The sequence below is a fragment of the Myxine glutinosa genome, chromosome 1, assembly GCF_964187855.1.
Source record: "Myxine glutinosa chromosome 1, kmMyxGlut1.1, whole genome shotgun sequence".
Classification (NCBI taxonomy): domain Eukaryota; kingdom Metazoa; phylum Chordata; class Myxini; order Myxiniformes; family Myxinidae; genus Myxine; species Myxine glutinosa.
The window spans coordinates 380,573,556-380,593,451 of record NC_136261.1 but is presented as its reverse complement, the minus strand read 5'-3'; the positions used below and the strand labels follow the sequence as shown (position 1 = coordinate 380,593,451).

At 42.8% G+C, this 19,896-nt stretch overlaps 1 pseudogene; it reads right to left on the bottom strand.

Annotated features, from left to right (window-relative positions):
- The window catches only part of LOC137419433 (uncharacterized), a 96,965-nt pseudogene extending 80,418 nt beyond the window's left edge, over window positions 1-16,547 (bottom strand).
- Window positions 16,548-19,896: the final 3,349 nt, after the last annotated feature.

Below are 19,896 nucleotides of genomic sequence, written 5' to 3'. Positions count from 1 at the left end.
AGCTTGAGTGACAGAACTTCTTGGAGAGGATTATTCAGAAAGTGGATGGGAGGGTTTTCCAGGCGGTCTTTTCGGAGAGACATCGTAAGAGTGTGAGATTTATCAGGATTGAAAGACATGTTCCATTTGTTTGCCCAGTCTGTGATTTTGTCCAGGTCTGCAGAGAGTGAGGAGGCTGCAGTCTGCCGATCTGAGGGATGAGGAATGGAGCGACAGAGAGTAGAGTCGTCAGCAAAGTGATTTCAAGGATTTTCAGGTGAAATGTAAAGCGCGAGATATTTATATATATATATTTCAAAAAAAATTGGTGTGGTTTTTGGGGGGCTGGAACGGATTAATAGCATTTCAATTCACTAGGGCATGCCCGTACTATATCTATACACAAAGAATTAAGTTAAGCACCCCCCCGTTTTTTTACAACCTCGCACATTACAAGTTTGTTGTCGTCAAAACAGTGTAATATACCCATGATATTGCTATATTTTCTGGAGAAGTGATATTATGGTCACATAAAAACATAACAATCATGCCGTTTTCAATATTTTATTCTGAATAATTTAAGGTGAAATTTTTTGGGAATTTTAGGCATATTTTCACCTCAATTTAAGTATGGAGCTATAGGTCCATCACGGACAGTGTGGATGACGTTTATGTTTTCTAACGTACAGTCATTGTTCTGAGAAGACCTCTAGCGATCTTTGCGTCAATAACGTGTGTAGGACCCACGTGATCGGATGGAGCAAGGTGCTGTGACAACCATCCCCTGGCCTGCGTACAGTCCTGACCTGAACCCCCTCGAGCACGTTTGGGACATGTTGGGACGACAAATTGCGAAGATGGTCCCTCCAATAGCCAATCTGGATGAATTGGAACGTGCATTACATCGGGAATGGAACAACCTGCCACAGCAACGCATACGACGGCTTACAGGGTCTATGAGACGTAGGGTTGAGTCAGTGATCCGATCACGTGGGTCCTACACACGTTATTGCCGCAAAGATCGCTAGAGGTCTTCTCAGAACAATGACTGTACGTTAGAAAACATAAACGTCATCCACACTGTCCGTGATGGACCTATAGCTCCATACTTAAATTGAGGTGAAAATATGCCTAAAATTCCCAAAAAATTTCACCTTAAATTATTCAGAATAAAATATTGAAAACGGCATGATTGTTATGTTTTTATGTGACCATAATATCACTTCTCCAGAAAATATAGCAATATCATGGGTATATTACACTGTTTTGACGACAACAAACTTGTAATGTGCGAGGTTGTAAAAAAACGGGGGGGGTGCTTAACTTAATTCTTTGTGTATATATCTAAAATTATATCCCCCCCCCCCCTCTATTTACATGAAATGGTTTGGTCCAAAGCGAACGGCTTGCGAGTACGGTGACAATCCCCCCCCTCTATTTACATGAAATGGTTTGGTCCAAAGCGAACGGCTTGCGGAGTTTGGTAAAGAAATCGCCATAGCGTGCACAAACGCGCAGGAAAGCGAAAGAATCGCAAATTAGTTTTAAAACATAGTTTAACGCCAACATAGTTTGCCAACGTGAAATAAATGAATACGCTCTCAAATGTGCCGTCCGAGGCAGAGTCTATTCGGCACGTTCGGCACACGTGATAGCTCGCTGCTCTCTGATTGGTTGAATCGTTTTTTGGACATAGCTCGGTAACTACTTGTCCGATTAATATGAAACCTTGAAAAGGCACATCCTCGGGTCCCCAGCAATATACCTGGCAAGTTTAAAGTATATCGGACCCGTGGTTGTCGAGAAACAGCGGTCACAGACATACAAACATACAAACATACAAACATACACACAGAGATTACTGGAATTATAGATAGATTTTAATGGGGAAATTTAATTTGAGAAACGAGCAAATTGAGTTCCGAGCTCGGTCACAGAACGAATAAACTCGTAAGTCAAGGTTTCACTGTATATATATATATATATATATACATATACAGTGGGGACCTCTAAATCCGAATTTAATTCGTTCCAGCGGCAGTTCGGATTGGGAAAAGTTCGGAATTAGAAACTATTTTCCTCATAAGAAATAATGGAAAGTGAATTAATCCGTTCTGGGACCCCAAAACCCATTATCAAGACACTGTTAACTGCAAATACACATGATTCAAGGTAAAATAAGATGAGTAAATGCCCTAAAATATCAAATAATAATAATAATAAAAACAAGAAATAAATGTACTAACATGAAAATAACTGCATTTATCTTAGTGGAGAGTTCTCATGGTGCATGTGGAAGCTGAAGAGGAGGAAGGAGGGAGAGGGTTTTATTGCTTGGAAGGTGAGGCACCTTCCAAGCTAACATCAGATGACTGTGCTTCTGGTGTTTGCTCTCTTTGTCTCTTAACACCACTTGTAGAGGGCTGGGGCTCACTAGGCTTGCTTTCTTTAGAGAACCACCTCTCCAAAGTTGCCTGGTGTTGGCGACTTTTCTTAATTTTTCTGAAGTGGTCAATCACATTGTCACTGAACAAGTTAATGCTCCTGTTAACCACTGCTTTATTAGGGTGCCACTTTTCAACAATGGCCTGTGTTTTAGACAAATGGAAGCACAGTTCTTTAATTTCAGCACTGGAAATGTTACCACTAGCTCCCTCTTCCTCCTCTGAAGAAATTTCCACTGCCACATCTTCTTGCTGCATCTTGTGGAGGTGCTGAAGTTCTTCTGTGGTGAGTTCATTGTTGTGATCCTCCACTAACTCCTCCACATCCTCTTCACTCACCTCCAAGCCCATGGACTGACCCAATGCTACAATAGCAGGCACAATAGGTTCTTCAAAGCCTTCAAAATCTCTCCCTGCTACACAATCAGGCCAGAGTTTCTTCCAGGCAGAGTTCATTGTCCTCAGAGACACTTCCCTCCATGCATTGTCAATGATTCTTAGGCAATAGAGGATATTATAATGATCCTTCCAAAAGTCTCTGAGGGTCAGTTCAGTCTCGTTTGTCACCTCAAAGCATCTCTGGAACATAGCCTTGGTGTACAACTTCTTGAAATTTGAGATGACTTGCTGGTCCATGGGCTGGATGAGAGGAGTGGTATTGGGGGGCAAGAACTTCACCTTGATGAAGCTGTATTCTTCCTCCAAATCTTCTTCCAAGCCTGGAGGATGAGCAGGAGCATTGTCCATCACAAGAAGAGCCTTCAGGGGTAGATTCTTCTCCTCAAGATAAGCCTTCACAGAAGGGGCAAACTCCTCATGAATCCACTCAGTGAAGAACTGCCTGGTAGCCCATGCTTTCACGTTTGCCCTCCACATAACATTAAGCTTGCTCTTAATCACATTGTTCTTTTTGAACACACGTGGATTCTCTGAGTGGGTGGTACACAAGCAAAGGCTTTATCTTGCAGTCTCCACTAGCATTAGCACACAACAAGAGAGTAAGCCTATCTTTCATTGGCTTATGGCCTGGTACAGACTTCTCTTCCTACGTTATGTAGGTCCTCCTTGACATCTTTTTCCAGAAGAGGCCTGTCTCATCACAATTGAGCACCTGTTATGCCACATACCCCTCAGTGTTCACAAACGCACTAAATTTATTCACAAAGTCTGCTGCTCCATCCTTATTTGAACTAGCAGCCTCTCCATGCATAACAACACTGTGGATCCCACTTCTTCTCTTAAACTTTTCAAACCACCCCCTACTAGCCTTAAACTCATCACCATCAGCACTACTTCCAGGCTAGTCTTTTATAAGGTCACCGTGCAGGAGCTTCGCTTTCTCACAGATAATGCCCTCAGAGATGGCAGCACCAACCAACTGTTTCTCATTTATCCAAACTAAGAGGAGTTTTTCCATCTCCTCCATAAACTTCGATCTCCTAGGGGTCAGAGTCGTAACACCTTTTGCCACATCAGCTGCTTTAATCACTTCCTTATTTTTCAAAATCGTACACACGGTCGATTTCGGCATCTCGAACATAGCAGCGAGATCCATCACATGCATACCGCCCTCATGCTTAGCGATAAGTTGTTTCTTCACCTCAGTTGTCGCTCTCACCGCCTTCCTCTTATTATTATTGCCTTCACTGCTCTTATTAGGTGCCGAGGTGAATGGGTAAGGGTTATCTTCAAAGAAAAAATAGCACAAATCAAGGTGAAAACACGAGGTAAACTAGCGACGAACACACGAGAGATGCTGCCAGAACGAGTACAACCGACGAACTGAAGGAACAAAGTGACTTTCGGTTGTGCATGCGGGAGCAGGCGTGGGTGATGCTGCGCGAAGATGTGCGGGAAATATGAACGACGCTCACGGCGGGAAATATGAACGACGCTAACGCTATGTTGGCGGTTCGGTTATAGAAATACATTCGGAATTAGGGACAAAATTTTCTCGAATTTACGGTTCGGAATTAGAGTAGTTCGAGATGAGGGGTGTTCGGAATTAGGGGCACTACTGTGTGTGTGTGTGTGTGTGTGTGTGTATGTGTATGTGTATGTGTATATATATATATATATATATATATATATATATATATATATATATATATATATATATATGTATGTATGTATGTATGTATGTATGTATGTATATATATATATATATATATATATATATATATATATATATATATATATATATATAATATATATATATATATTATATATATATATATATATATATATATATATATATATGTATGTATGTATGTATGTATGTATGTATGTATATATATATATATATATATATATATATATATATATATATATATGTAATTATGTATCTATATATATATATATATAGTCACGTGAAAAGGTAAGTACACCCCATGTAAAGTTTTGACTCTTTCAACATATTTCAACATACAGCTATTTGATCTTTATTTCAATAATATTGAGAGATAAAGGTGATTATAATATAACAAATATCATGAAACATTTACATTTTGTAGTCCATTGTATGATTTAAATAAACATAAATGCAAATTTCGCATGTGGAAAAAGGAAGTACACCCCCACATTTATCACGACTTCAAATACCTAAAATTAGAATCAGGTGCACCAGCTCAGGTGCAAATGGGTAGAACATCGTCAGAGAGGATCTTGGAGAAACCGGTCTTATTTAAACCTCAGACATTCCGTTTGGTTTGCTCTTTGTTGTTGAAGTGTGCGGCGTCACCATGCCTAGATCAAAAGAGCTCTCTGAGGCCTTTAGAAAGAAGGTTAAAGATGCCTACAAGCCTGGGAAGGGATTTAAAAAGATCTCCAAACAATTTGAAATCAATCATTCGACTGTGCGGAAGATCATCTACAAGTGGAGAAGATTCCAAACAACTGCCAACTTGATCAGGCCAGGCCGCTCCAGCAAGTTCAGCCCGAGAGCAGACCCCAAGATGCTGAAAGAAGTCTCTAAGAACCCCAGAATGTCATCACGGGACCTACAGGTAGCTCTTGCCACTGTTGATATCAAAGTGCATTAGTACCATTAGAAAGAGTCTGCACAAATTTTATCTACATGGGAGGTGTGCAAGGAGGAAACCTTTGCTGTCCAGAAAGAACATCAGAGCAAGACTAAAGTTTGCCAATGAACACCTAGGCAAAGACCAGCACTTCTGGAACAACGTGCACTGGACAGATGAGTCAAAGGTAGAGCTATTTGGCCACAGTACCAGAAGACATGTTTGGCAAAAACCAAAGACAGCATTTGACCACAAGAACCTGATACCAACTGTAAAGCATGGTGGTGGAAATATTATGGTTTGGGGCAGCTTTGCTGCATCAGGGCCTGGGCAGCTCACCATCATAGAATCCACTATTAATTCTTCAATGTACCAAAGGATGCTTGAGGATAATGTGAGCCATTTGTCAGAAAGTTGAAGCTCAACCGAAGGTGGACCTTGCAACATGACAATGACCCTAAACATACCAGTAAATCCACCAAGGAATGGCTGAAAAGGAAGAAATGGAGGGTTCTGGAATGGCCAAGTCAAAGCCCGGATCGAAATCCCATCGAGATATTGTGGGGGGATTTGAAACGAGCTGTGCATGCAAGAAACCCCTCAAACATCGCACAGCTGAAAGAATTCTGCATGGAGGAGTGGGCAAAAACTTCTCCCAGTCGATGTCAGAGACTGGTAGACAGTTATAAGAAACGCCTACTTGAGGTTGTTTCTGCCAAAGGGGGCAATACCACCTATTAGAGCCAAGGGTGTACTTACTTTTTCCACATGCGAGACTTGCATTTATGTTTATTTAAATTATACAATGGACTACAAAATGTAAATGTTTCATGATATTTGTTATTTTATATCACCTTTATCTATCAATATTGTTGAAATGAAGATCAAATAGCTGTATGTTGAAATATGTTGAAAAAGTCAAAACTTTACATGGGGTGTGCTTACTTTTTCAAGTGACTGTATACAGACAAATATAGTTGAATTGTACTCTTTCCACCAAGGCGACAAAGTTCACCACTATATCATGCCATCCACTTCCCCACCCAAAATATTATCGAGACACATGAACCACAAACTGAAACAACACGATTGTCAGCTGACTGTTTCCTCCCCTTCTCCTCTTGCTTTTACTTCTTCCTTGCGTCTCCATCCAACTGTGGCCTCACTGCCCTGCTATCAATTTGTAGCCTTTTTTTCTCTTTGTCACCTCACTTTTCCATGAACCAAGATCATACATAAACATGTAAAATCAATCAACAAGAGGAAAAAGACGAAAAATGTCATAGCCCCCGTGGTTTTACTCTTTTTGCCATATGGAGTTAAAGGTCCGTCAGTCATCATCGGGTAGCTTTATTTAGTCCTTTCAGTTATTTATATTTGTTATTATATTATATGATATTATTACAATTTTGTGTTATATTATATTACTTTATTTAGTCCTTTAGTCCTCATCCACTTAGTCCAATTCCAGTCTACCAGTCCGTGAGCCATCTTTGGTTGGATTACAAAACAAAATCTTCTGCATATGTTTTCTCTCATGCATCATCATTTTGTCAAGTTTGAACAAAATCGGTCCATGCATGTCGAGAAATGTTTGGGTACACAGTTGAGGAACAAAATGGCCGCCACTCAGCCATCTTGGATCAAATCTTGAAAGCAAAGGATGTGCATATGTTAGCCATCATTCATCATCTGTTTGCCAAGTTTGAACAACATCAGTAAATGCGTGTCCGAGAAATGGCCGAGGAAATTTTCAACATAATGTTTTTAAACCTAAAATGGCCACCAGGCGGCCATCTTTGATTGCAACGCAAAACAAATGATGTGCCTATGAACACCATCATGTGTTGCCTTTCGGCCAAGTATGAACAAAATCGGTCCATACATCTGAGATATGGTTGCGGACGGACGAACAAAGTCCAACGGGGGCTATAATAACAGTTGTCAAATCAAACTTCAATCAGAATTGATGATTGTACAAATTAAGGATGATGGGATACAACAAGGTATATTATTGTTGGTTAAACTGTTTTATGAAGTAATGAAAGGGATAATTGATGTTTGAGAAATTGATCGACCATCGTGGTTATTTTTTAAAGCAATTAAATCATAACATGGTGTTTTTTTTCTTGTCACCAGAGTTCATCATCAAACTGTCCGAATCAAAATGTGTGGACATCGACAGAAACCTTCATTTCGATGGTTCTCGAGGAAAGAAGCTTCAGCATCATTTGGTTCGGGTCGATCCAGGTGGACATCAATGTCGTGCTCAGTTTTCACTTCCATTTTCATGAATAAATCTGGAAAAGTAACTCTTATCAAATGCAGCAGACAAGCTTTGTCACATGTATAGCTGGTTCCACACTTTTAAAATAAATAAGTAAATATTGCATTAAAATCATTTTTTTAAAATCATTAAAATCTCTATCAATACAGTAAAATCTGCTTTGAAGATAAAATATAACATTTCCCTCGGGAATGGCATCATGTGAAAACATTACGATATCAAATAATTATGTTCTGTACAAACTGCCTCGATGTTATGAGATGCTTTCTCGCTGACGACATCTTCAGTGGGAATTTCACCACCACCAAAAATCACAACCAGCAAAACAGAGAAGGTAGGAAAAATGCACAGCGGTGAAAGAGGTTTTCTCCAAAAAACTGCTTTTATTGTCAAATTCGAAACATGACATGTGACTGGTTGATTTATTTATTTTTGTCTCGGAAGAGTGGCAGATTAACATAATGTTAAGTTTATGGGGGTACGCAATGGAATACCTTAGCCCAGGTAGATTGCATAGATTACCATGCTCCGAATGTCGAGTAAGCCACCTTCATGCAACTAAGTCAGCACACATGTCCGGTAAGGTTGTATATTTGTCTCCATGCGAGGGGTGGAGCTATGCTAATTAGTTAGGGCATAAAGAATAATTCCCTGTATGAAAAATTGCCTCTGTGGTTTTCCATTTGTTCCTTATGACATATGCAACACCAGCCATGCAATCCGCACCTATACTAAATACACAAAATAAAGCTACCGGATGAGGACATTTGAACACTACCACTGATGCCACCAGCCGAGTCATCACAAGGGCCGGCAGGAGAGGCGGTGAGGCCACGCCCTGAAGAATGATTGGTCGGGGAGATGGACAGATGCGATGGGACTCTTTGATTGGAGCATGCTTGGATGTCATCATATGATGTTCGAGCACCAGGGACAAAAAGGCTGAGGAGCGCCATTTTCTCTCTCTTGGTTCGTGGATGTGGTCACAAGCGGTCACAGTTCGTGCACTCTCCGCGCTGGGTCTCATAGCATGCAGTCGCATGTCTCGTGCTTGGTTCCTGGTGGTCATGGGAAGCGGTCACGCGTTGCTCTCTCTCTCTCTGCTGGTTCAGACATTCATCGCGAGCAGTCGCAATTTTGTCTCTCTTGGCGTTGGCATTCGCACGCTCGCTCTGTTCATGGCTGCGTGGAGGGAAGGACACATCCTTTCCTCTGATCACGGTGGTGCTGGCTTTGTGATGGCTGTGTGCCATGCCATGTGTGCCGGAGAGACCTCGGTGCTTTGTGGAGCGTGGAACAACAAAGGAGCGAGGGCCTGAGCACTTCACTTTGGTGGCTGGCAGGGGAATAGATCTGGCGCCAATGCGTGTTTTTCCACGCACTGACTCGGGGACCCGTTTGAGGGCCGCTCAAAGCCGAGTACACACAAACACTACACACATTTATTACTTTCATTTATTTTCCCCTTGTGTTGTATACGAGTCGGTCTGGAGGGTCCCTTGGTTAAAAATTTAGTTTTCCCGGGTGCCGCACAAACAGCTGCACGGCTGCACCGATTGGACTCGGTGACCTCGGACAAAGACCTTTTATAAAGACATGGGTTGAATCCCTGCTTGAGGGAATGCCAACCCCCTCCCCGCCGTCTATCCAACTCACAATCCCACGAGATATGCGGAAAGCATGACCCAAAACCAATTATCTTCTTTTTGATTCGTATATAAACATCATTAAAAATAAATAATGACCTCGGCCAAAGTTCAATATTTAATCTGTACATGAAAAAAATTCCACATAGCTATTTGGGCAGTGCACAAGCTAACAGATCGCTGTCTCCATCGATCTTGCCAAGGCCGGAACACTTATCGGCTCAAAATCCTTTTAACTGTTGACTTGGTAGTTTTTCCAATGAAAGAAACATCAACAATGTTGTTAAAAGTTTCTTTTATGATTTGTGATTGGAGAAATGTTGTTTGGAATGAAAAAAAATATATCGAGTTCAAGTGAATGACGACATGCCGTGATGGTTTCTACTTTCTGAATGTGAACTTCGCGGATCGCCATATGCAGATTCGCCACGGACCCATGGTCGATGTTTCTACACGTGAACGTACACGTTTGTTTGCGAACAAGTACGTTTTTCATGGAAGTCCTTCACGAACTTGCTGTCCATGTCTGACGTGCGACTGAAGGTGCTACAGGAATGTGGAATTTATTGGTTTCATGCTTTAACATTCGCCATATCTGCATTGCCTTTTTGCATCTGGCCTCCCAACCGTGCGCATCACTGGTATCTCACCAGTATTGACAAATGCAGAGAATGGAATGAATAGGCCAAAGCCATGACGTGTGAACCTTTGATAAGGGGAGTGGAAAGGATCAAGAGTCAGAAAGTGGAGAAAAGCTCAGTTGTGGTTTGGAAAAATAGGGGCAATACCCATGGGCGCTCACCTCATGGAATAAAGCAGTATACTGCACTGACTAAAGGTATTTTAAACCAATTTCAATGGTTGTTAGAGGACAGCGCAGCATGTAGAATCATACTAACACTCATAAGACTTTAAACAATCAAACAAAAAATACCTATTTTGGGGGCAACCCTTCCCCCTCCCAACCCCGTATACCTCCTCAGACTCCAAGTTTTTCTAATGCCTTGAACTAACATTGGTATATCATGTGTGATTACGGTTGTGGTGAAATTGTGTGTGTAGTTTCAGAGTGAAGACTAAACACATCCTTTGGGGGAGGGAATCAACCCCCTCTCCCCATCCTCCACCACCCCGCAAACCCCTTTAGGGCCCCATTTTTTAAATGCTGCGAACAAACTTTGGTACAACACGGGTGATTAATTTTGTGGTCAAGTTTATTCAGAATTGCGTGTGTAGTTTCTGAGAAGAAAGCAAATACCTATTTTGGAGGTCAAACCTGGATCCAGTTTGACCCCGGTAGACCCTGAAACCCCAACGCTTCATAATGCCATGAACAAACTTTAGTCACAATGTACCAAATATCATTTGTGCCTCGTTTGGTCACAATTCCGTCAGCGGTTTCGGAGAAGAAGTTGCACGTGTTTACGGACTGACAACGCGCCATCGCATAACATCCCCGGAACTACATTCCAGGTGAGCTAATCGTGTCTTGATTAATGGTATTGAAGGACTGGACAGGCAAGATACCTTAGAGCTGTGCACACACGTCTTTGAGCTGCATTGTCTGAGTTCAAATCTCGACACACATATAAACTGCCATCATGGTTTAGCGCATGCATTGAATTAATCAACGTGTGCACCATCTCACAGATGAATGTTAACAATGCAGCAAACCATGGTCCAAGTGTTGCACACTAAATGAACATTGAATGGCCTCCACAGAGTTCCTCCACAGACAGCGTTCCATCTAAGCTATCGCTGACGATTTGCCAATAAGTGATGAACAGTGGCGGATGCGAACCTGCAGAGTTGGGTTTTCATACTTGTGCTACTTGGAAATGCCTGCCGCTGTGCAATAATTCAGGTAGAGCTTGAAACAGCAAAGGCCTTATGTTGCATAGCTTTTCTTGGTTGCTTTATTTAGACTTCTTTCATGAGAAGGGCCTCGCATTGACTATCTAGTGATAGTCACAACTGGGGATGATTGATGAGGTGGGAGCCGATTCGTTGTTTCCTCCAGTGACAGGGTGAAAAATATGAATTGGCTTTTAAAACGTGAATGGTGATGGACGCGGACGGACTCCCAAACGGGCGACAAGACTGTTGGAGAATAATTATCTCCAAGATGCCGAGCAGAGACGAATGCGAATAATGCATGAATAATCCACCACAATGCTATTGTGTTACTAATTTCACCACACGGCCGTTTCAATGCACACAGTTGGCCTCACGAGGGGATTGTCTCACATTGGAGGACAGAACCACGGCTGAAAATACACTAACTCATGCAGTTGACCTGACAAGGGGAATTTTCTTGTGCTGGAGGATAGAACCACAGCTCAAAATACACAGCAACTCGATCATATACACAGCAACTCCTTCATATACACAGCAACCCCTATGGGCTGGCACCCCTGCGTCACACCTTGCTCAGCTGGATGCTGGGGAACCAAGGCCTCGAGATAGTCGGAATCTTCCGCGATGAGGCCGAGTCTATGGGTTTATCACATTCATTGCACATACAGGTTAGTGGTGTCTCTTTCTTATCCTGCCTCCTTTCTGGTCTGCTCTTTCCATGCATTCCTTCACCCACTCCCTCCTCCACCCCTCCCACTGCCCCAAGGTTTCTGCAGTTCTGCAGGGAACACGTCCACCAGCCTCCCCCTTCTGGTGTAACTCCCAAAATACAGGAAAACTGTTCAAGACAGTTCAAACTGTTCAAGCTTCAAGACAGCTGTTAATCACAATCACAGATCATCCTCCATCCAACCATGATCATTTCAACCCCAAATGTCCCCATTCCAAAGCATTCCCTTTTTCCATGTCATTGTGATTTTCCCCCCATCTCACCTCTCCTCTTTTCACCTCTTCCTCTTTCACATCTTTACTCTTCCTTTTTCACCTCACTCTCTGTCACACCTCACCTCTTTTCGTTTGTTCATTGATTGGTTTCATCATCCACACTTCGCCTTCCTTTTCTTCCTGTGTTTCCTTCAACTTCTGTGCAGCTTGTTCACCCCCCAAGCGTCCATGTCCCCTCCCCTTCATCTCACTCATACTCTTCTGTTGTTGTTTCCTCTTTACATTTTGTTTCCCTTCTATTCTGCTCTGGGTCTTTCAGGAGCGTCGATAAAGTATGCAAACAAGACCAAAAGTCTAACAGCAGTGTAGCGGGGCTTGTAAAATATTATAAACCACAAACACATATGATTAGCTTTTTAAACAGTCGCTAATGGTGTTTACAACATTAAACAAAGAAATTTGGAGGAATCCCGAAATCTGTGGGGTAAGTTTTACTTACAGAACTGAGGGAAGATCGAATGTAGTCAATATAGCCCACATGGGTTGGGGGTGTGCTCATTTACCAAGCAGCTAACTAGCGCTTGCCAAGCCAGCCATTCCTTAACGGTTTTGAATGGAGTGCTTGCTCGAAAGCTTAAACCACTTGGCGATCTCTCCACAAGAAACTTGGTAAATGAACACACACCCAATGTTTTTGAGACCCGACAATAGATCAACTGTAATCTATATACCCCAAAGATGAATGGCCCTTCCTGCAGCTCCTGTAGTGAGCATGTGTAGGCCTACGGGAAAATTAAAATGTTGGACGGCGGACTCAGCCGTCGTAATGACGTCATAGACGTAATGACGTAACGGACACAAAACTGCCGCTACTTTATTAAATAAATTTTAGAAGATGATATATTTTAGCTTCCAGTAAGTTTACAGTCACTACGAAGGGATTAGTGCTACGACTCGATTTACTATAATATTTACGTTACGTTATCATTATTGCGAAAATGTTTTTCCTATCAAAAAACCAGGTGAATTCCTTATTTCCTCGGTTATTAATGTGAGTGCCGAACAAAGCTCATCACTGATCATGAACCATACACTGCTTCAATCCATTAACTTTCCATTCACGACATTGGGATTAAAATGTTATGGTTATATCTACGATATTATTGTTATTATTATGAAAACGATAATACTGAAACGATACACTACTGTACAAACAAACCTCGGCTTAATTTGTCCGAAGCGGTCTGAAAGTGAAGCATAACGCATCATACGCATCATACGAATTATATTGTTGGAAGAGACGTAACGCCGATGCTTTCAATATTTGATGATCATTTTAACAATCGGTTTGTTTGTGTTTCGCACTGAATGAAAAACGTTACAATCGAGCATGGCAATTGTGATCAAGTGAAGTAATAAAAGTGACAGGTTCGCCGATATGTTCGGCTTGAACGAAATTGGAATCAAAATGGTGGAGTGTGGAGAGTCAGCCGCTGCACTGCCGTAATGACGCAAGACATAATAACATCACCCTGTCATGTGACCAGATCCTCAGCTCTGATTGAAAACGTTTGAGGGGACATGCATACATACATACATACATATGGCCGGACGGACAAACACTGCTCTAGACTGCTTTGCCTCATGGCAAAGCTACTGTTAAGTGCTCCTCCCCGACCCCCTGGTCACGATGTACCTCCGAGCCCCGAGAGGAGTCACGGCAGAAAAATGTGTTATTCTGTTTGTCAAAGATCAATGGAGAAGCCACCCCAATTGTTACTGACAAACAAATATTGTATTAAGATCACACAAGAATAACAGTACAACAATAATAGTATTCAAAAGTACAATCAATATGTCCTATGATGGTACAGTCAGTTTTGGTAATATGGAACTCACTGTGCTCCAAGTGAGTGAAACACAAACATCCCCAATGTCTCTTATTCCCGGCTTCAAGCCCAAAGTTGTTTCGCTCCAGCAATCGACAGAACAAGGTCCGATCGAGACCAGAATCCCGTTCGGATGGATAATACAGTCACAATGCCTGCTTCTGCTGTCTCAACAATGGATGGAGGTCCTCAATGCCAAACAGGAAATTAGAGCCGTCTCCCTCGACATATCACGTGCCTTCAATATGGTCTGGCACCCCGCTCTGCTCACCAAACTCTCCTCCTTTGGTATCCATGGAAATCTCCACGCATGGCTGGCGGACTTCCTCTCTAGTCGTAGTCAACGTGTGGCCCTGAATGGGTTTCTCTCATCTCCTCTTCCTGTTCAGGCTGGAGTTCCCCAAGGCAGTGTTCTGGGCCCTGTGCTTTTTCTGGTCTTCATCAATGATCTCTCTGTCTCTCTTGAAAATCCTCTCTATCTCTTTGCTGATGACTCCACTCTCTGCCGCTCCATTCCTCATCGCTCAGATCGGCAGTCTGCAGCCTCCTCACTCTCTGCAGACCTGGACAAAATCACAGACTGTGCAAACAAAAGGAACATGTCTTTCAATCCTGACAAATCTCACACTCTTACGATGTCTCTCCGAAAAGACCGACTGGACAACCCTCCCATCTACTTTCTGAATAATCCTCTCCAAGAAGTTCTGTCACTCAAGCTTTTGGGTCTCACTATCTGCCATGATCTTTCCTGGGAAAACCACATTTCCAAGCTGGCCTCCAAAGCCAGTCGCCGACTGGGCATCCTCCGTCGTGCGAAGTCCTTCCTGGGCACACCTGAGCTCCTCACCACATACAAGGCTTTCATCCACAGCTCAATGGAGTATTGCTCTCCCCTCTGGGCTGGTGCTCCTGCCTCACACCGAGCTCGTCTTCACGCTGTTGAAACCAAAGCGTTCAGAATCATTGGAATCTCCCACGATGACGCTATCTCCGAGGGCCTTTCACTTACTCACCGCAGGCCAGTTGGTGGTCTTTCCGTCTTCTACCGACTCCTCTCCGGCCTTGCTACCCCAGCTCTCTCTGGGCTCTGTCCCCCAAATATTCCTACAGGTCGCACAAGATCTGCCTGCAACCCTCTGATGGTTAAACTGCCAAAATCAAGACTCTCTGCTCACCTTCACTCCTTCATTCCTCTTTTCTCCCGCCTCTGGAACAAACTCCCTCACTCTCTTCAATCCCACTCCTCCCTCCAAGTCTTTAAAACGGCTGTTCACCACCATCTCTTATCTTCCCCAATCCAAAACCTTGATCTTTTCTACCCCCGCTAATTTCACCCCAAATCCACTTTTTTTAGGTGACTTTTGACTTCTTTCCTGGAAGTCCTTGGTGTCCTTGCGTTTTATACCTATCCTGCCTCCCCCCAGGCCCTCTCCCTCCCACACATCTCCCGATGTCCCTGCTCTCAAATGTTGTGTTTGTGTGCTTCCTCCCCTTCTCTCCCCATCTTGTCGACCACTCCTCTTTTTATATACTTTGTTTGCTTGTTTGATTTGTTTGTTTGATAAATGTTAGCTCTTTCACAAGCCTCGACGCTGTATACCAAAAAAAAACAAAAAATAAAACAGCCACAGCTGTACAAAGGCGCCCTCAAGGCGACTGGGATATCCAAAGGCGCCCTACAGGCGACTGAGAGATCACACCCTCGGGCATGGACGAATTAACCTTCAAAAAGCCAGGTCACACACACCCCAGATCGACATCTGGATGCGGTGAAAATGGTCGAGAAGAGACGAAACCGCGAGCGAAGCACAAGTCCTGCGCGAGTCAAAATGGCCGACGGCCCTGTTTCGTGGCGCAACAGCACGGCAATGATTCTCTCCTGAATCGATCGCAAAACCTGACACGCAGGATGATCGGTCACAACGATGACAACTCGGTCACAGGAATCCCTTTCCCGGAAACCCGAAAGTTCGCTCGTGAATCTTGCTCGCCAACGTTCGCTTCAGAACTCGGCGTGACTCGGCTTTCTTGTCCGACTCACTCGCTCCGCCCTTTTTCTCTTTCTTCTTCCGGTTCCCGATCCGGTTTCCTGTTTCTTTTAACATTAACTTTTTTACCTTTTCAAAACAGCTCATGGACAATAAACCTTTTGAAAACAATAATAGTACATGGAATCAGAAATATTTACAGTGGATGCAAACCACCCCAACGGAAGTGACGAATCCTTAACAGCTACGCATTAAAAAAAAAAGCCACGAACAAACACAGATATCATCAGAAGTGTCACACAACTCACCATTCGGCTGGTTGCTTTGCTCCTCCGGCAGACCAAAGGAGTTCACATCCTCTATTTTTATCTGCAGAATCTCCGGATATCCTTTTGGCTCCTCAAACTTCATTTGACACACGAGCACAGTCAGCTGTTCCGATTCCAGCTGCACATGACAGGAATCCTTCTCAGAGCCAACTTGAGCGTACATGGTGCGTGAACCTTCAGAGAGGCAAAAAACATCCCACTCTTCCTGATGTTTGTTCGACTCTGAATACCTTATTCCGACAAAGTGCCAATATGTGAAGTACCTCTGTAAGTGAGGCCTTATCTTCTGTTTAAATCAGTTACAGTACTTTAAACTTTCACCACACACTAACGCACACACTGTGTCCCCCTAAAAAACAAAATTGCATGTCTTAAGACAATACTGTCATTGTATTACATGTTGATGTGAATGTTGATTTGGCCACATATAAAACCTTCAAAAGTTTGGATATTTATGTAAAATCTGGGCCTGTTCAGCAATTTTAGGATGAAGACATTCAATGGTGAGAAGGCCATACCCACAAGCACAGGTGATGTGCATGAAGCAGTATTTGTGCTCAGATGTAATCCATGCCACAGATATGCTAACATGCAGACAGTTTCCCCACATCAATAACTTTCAGGTAATACATAAGAAACCACTTTTAAGAAAATGGGATTGAACAACAACATTTCTCTGGAAAATGTTGGTGGGAATTCAGTTCATCACATTGGCAAGCAGCACTCCGTCACCTGTATTAAAGATTTAAAGGAAAACCATTTGTATCATAAGATAATTTGAACAATGGAGGAAAGTGAAGTTTCTTTGGAAATTCAATGACTGTATTTGCACAGGAAAGAGCAAGAAGGATCGCCAAATTCCATAATTCAAAATGTGAGGGGGAAGAGGTTGCCAGACGGTACTTTCAGAGAGAGAGGTGGGGAGAGAAAGATTTGTCAGGGTTGAAGGACATATTTCAAGTGTTTGACCAGCTTGTGATATTTTTTTTCATCGAATTTATTAAACAGAATCTACCTTCGATTTATTAAAACACAAATCCATACCGGCTTTGTTAAATAAATTATCAAGTGGTTCTGCATCTCTTCCATAAGCAGTCTCCAACACCTTCTTTCCGGTGTGGAAAGGTCAACATTCCCCAATGCCTCCCATAATCACAAATGCAAGAACAATAAAGTTATGCAATAAACTTTGATGCAGGAGATCACTTGGCAGTTGACAGAGTATCCTCTGTTTATGGGAGCATCAGGCTGAACATAATCTTCACCTTGTCACGTTTATTGAGCATCTTAAAGGCCTCCATGTCTATGCATTCAGGTGCACCTCAATAGATTAGAGTTTAAATATTCAGTTTTCCTAAGACTTTCATCATAAATGAGGCCTTTCAGGGATGACGACAAATGTTGTTGTTCTCCTTTGTATATTTCCCAAGGAACCAATATTAACTTCTACGGACTCCACAGAGCGAGCATATCCCAAACAAGGTCGTACAAAGGCTTTGTGGAGTCAGACGAACATATCGTCATCGAGGCACATAAAGGTGCTTCTGACTCTTTCTTCAGACTTTTGTTTTGCTTCCTTCACTCCATCTCATCTTCCTTTCCTTTTCTTGCATTGCCAGTCTTCCATGTAATCCCCTTCAGACCTGGATGAGTCTCTTCCTCTCAGCATCTCAACCCATTAATGTATTGTCCTGTCAGCCCTGGCGGTTAAAACCACTGGGTGACAAATAGCCAAAACGGTCCGTAATTCCGAGGCACGTAGCCGAAACTGGCGGTTGGTCCATCGCGCGTGATGAGGAAACCAAGGTGCTTACCTGGACGGAGCCAAATGGGTTTATTCTCGAACCCAACACCGTGCAAACAAGACACAACAAATGAAAGTACCACGGTAATGATTTAATAAAAGTAAATGTAATGCGATGAAAATGAAAGGTGAGGTAAATCTAATATCGAATTTGAGACGTCTCCACTCAGTCACAGAACAGACAAGGGGAAAGATGAAGAAAATAAAGGTTTCTGTTCGACAGCCGGCACTCAGCATGCTCAACGAGATCGTTGAAGTCAGCAGTACAAGGTGGCCCAAAGCCGCTCACGTGGGAAGCGCACAAGATGGCATGAAGTTGCACTCCGCGGCACCACAAACGTGAGTTAATTCATGCGTCCTGTCATCTTTTGCTCGTGTCCCTCCAAACCACAACCCAGCTCCAAAATGTTCTCCTCACGATCGCATACGAGACAGCCCCGGCCGACAGAGACAAAAGCCAGACCAAGAGAGAGCACAAAAGACTGAGAAAGAGATCCTGAGACTTCTTCCTTGAGCATCAAACAGTCAGAGGCTACTGAGCAAGACCCAAGAGATGCGCTCTTCTTCCTCTGCTCTCTCTCCTCCAAAGTACACAAATGTCCACGACCTAACTGAATCAACAATGGCCAGATTCTTGTTCGGCAAGCACCAAAGCAAAGAGAGGGAGAGAACTTTATTCTTCCTGTTCGAACCTACTTGTTCCGACGTCACCCCGACCTATAATGAAACTCGGCACGTGGCCTCACGGCCCTGCTCTTTCTAGAGGCGGGGCTTAGTTGCCGATTACGATTCCTTGGAGGCGGGGTTTAATCTGCTCGGGAATGTTCGGGTTTCTGTCGGCAGTTATGTCGGTTGTTGGTGTTTAAACGAGGTTTTATGGCCAGCTTTGTTGTAGTTGTGACTAATAACATCGGAAAAGGTCACAGGGGGCAATCACACACTGGGAGAAACTAGCCTTAAACTCGACCTAGTTAACACAACACCACCCCCAGTGTGGTGACACGTAAATGATCTGAAGCTCTGAAGATCTGAAACGATCTGAAATCTGAAACGATCAGATCTGAAATCGATCTGAAACGATCTGAAGCAGCTTCCCTGCTTAAATACATCGAGTTGTTTCCTCATGCATCCACGGTCCATGCTGTGCCTATACAATCCTGTCTCCATTGTGCGGTATTTCATCACCGACCCACAACAAATGTAACGGTATGTTACAGGGAGCAGAAAATTCAAATACCATCAGACCTCGTTTGGCGGGTGGATGGAGGTTATGGTTTCACCAAAAATATTTTGACAATATTTTTGTATTTGAATATAAAATATTTATTTGAATAAAAATAAAATATTTTGAATATATTTTTGACAAATATTTTGTTTATCACTCTGGTTTGTGTGTGTTTTTGTGCTTGTCTGTCCGCTCACTTATACTTGCCCACAGTTCACAATTTTAAACTCATCTCCATGAATCTTCATCAAATGGTAGAGATGGTGGTCCAACAGAATCCTATTTATTTTGAGGTCAAAACGTCAACATAGGTCAAAGGTCAACCACTTTATCCAAATTTCTAAAATCCTAAATTTTCATCTGATTGACCTGAAATTTGAATAGGATTTGCATGTCAGCGAACTTAATTAAACCACCATCTATTTTTGAGGTCAACATCGGTCACAAGGTCAACATTGGCCAAAGGTAAACCACTTTTTTTCA